The following is a 1,711-nucleotide window of genomic DNA, read 5'->3' as shown; positions in this document are numbered from 1 at the left end:
GCGCACGTCCTTGCTCGCGCTCGCGCACGTCCTTGCTCGCGCTCGCGCTCATGCGCATGCGCCTGAGGCGGGGAGGGCAGCCGCTCGCCATTCTCGCTTTGCGGGCTGCTGTGGTTCGCTTGCTGCCTTTCTGCGGACCCAGCGGGGGGCGGGGGGCACGCAGGCAGTCCCCTCTTAGCGCCACCCCGCCCGGCACCAAGGACAACTGCTCTTCAGCTCTCCGTAGGGGCTTTCCTGTCAGGGAAAGTTTGGGGGGGGGGGTGTTCAGGAATGGCTGCAGGGCTACCCCGGACTATGAGCATCTCAAATACAAACTCCTTAGAGAGGATTTCCCTTGGGCACCCCGTCTAGAGCAGCCACCATCACCCTCTCTTCACTGCATTTATATATCTTGTTGATATATCTTAGGAATATAAATTGCAGAAAAGCAGGGACCTGCCTGTGTCTGCTTCTCTCCCTGCAGGGTTCCCAGGGTCTGGCACATAGTAGATGTGGAATATGTGCAGACTGAATTAACGGCCTGGGCCTCATAACCTGCCCCTGCCCCCAGGGGATCAGTCTGATCCAAGAGCCTCATCCCAAATCAGAAAAATATTGAACTTAATCCTGAAGTTTATGGAAGACGTGTTTGTGGCAGATAATCCAGGGTCTGTGGCAGAGAATACAGAAAGCAGCAGATGGGGTTGTGGCTTTCTGGTAGCAGATCTAGAGACTCCGTGGACCCTCTTGCAAATGACTTCCTCTTCTCTGTCTTGGAGGTGACTGCTAGCATCTTGTACTCCTTGGAGAGGTAGGAAACCCCTCCCCCCAAGCCCTAGAATGGGCATGCCCACACAGTTCTTAGCGCAGCAGCTTAGGTTTCATGGCCTGGGCCTGTTGAGTAATGCATACCCCACCTACCTCACACCTGGGCTAAATTTTTGCTACCTGACTATGGGTGAGATTTACAGGCTTCCTTCCCGCCCCCAGTTGTATTTCAGTTGGAGTATTGGTTGCGCCTTTGTTAAAAGATAAATTGAGGTATATTAAACATTTTAAGAGTTTGAGCAAAAGTTTATTTGATTTGGGCAGCATCCATTCTAGCAGATAGGAAGGAGCTCCAAGGAGCTGTACAAAATGAAAAACTTTTATAGGCAAAAGGAAGCAGGAACAAGGATATTACACTGGCAAAGAACCTAGGTGTTTGTTGCAAGGTTAGTTTGCTTTAGGGGATGGCAGGAGTCTATCAAGCAGATTACCTAACTAGTATTGATTGCCTAGGCTATTCCTGATGGACCGGCCTAAGGTTCCATTTCTGGGAAAGTCAAAACAATTAAGTCTGGGTTTGGTGAGATGGGGCTTAGCATAAGCAACTCCATTTTGGGTCCTTGTGGTTTTTTTCTGTGTTTTTGTTTTGTTTTTTGTTGTTGCTGTTTTAATACTTTCTTGAGGCATCTAGTACATGTACAGTCTAGACCCTGGAAATGTCAAAGGAAAGAGTGCAGGCTGTGAGGCAAGATAGATGGCCTGAATTTCAGCTTCACCCCTTGATGAATGCTTCTGATCAATTTAAACAAGTTACCTAAGTTTCGGAGGATCAGCTCAGCTAGGATTATGGGAGTGACAATATCCACTTGCAGGGTTGTTGGGAAGAATAAATGACACCCTAAGTGTGTGCCAGGTGCCTGGATAGAACACGTGCTCAATTAAGTAATCTCCAATAATTTTTTTT

The 1,711-nt window shown here is 48.6% G+C and overlaps 1 protein-coding gene across 1 annotated transcript in view; it reads left to right on the top strand.

Annotated features, from left to right (window-relative positions):
- The first annotated feature begins 118 nt into the window (after positions 1–118).
- Positions 119–1,711, top strand: part of TK2 (thymidine kinase 2) — a 27,585-nt gene continuing 25,992 nt past the window's right edge. The window contains exon 1 of the mRNA XM_008702517.2: positions 119–790. The gene's annotated coding sequence lies outside the window, so the exon portion shown is untranslated. The remainder of the gene's footprint in view (positions 791–1,711) is intronic.

Source organism: Ursus maritimus, unplaced genomic scaffold (assembly GCF_017311325.1).
Source record: "Ursus maritimus isolate PB19 unplaced genomic scaffold, ASM1731132v1 scaffold_19, whole genome shotgun sequence".
NCBI classification, from domain to species: domain Eukaryota; kingdom Metazoa; phylum Chordata; class Mammalia; order Carnivora; family Ursidae; genus Ursus; species Ursus maritimus.
Note: the sequence above shows the minus strand (reverse complement) of the source record. Positions and strands in the feature narration are given on the sequence as shown.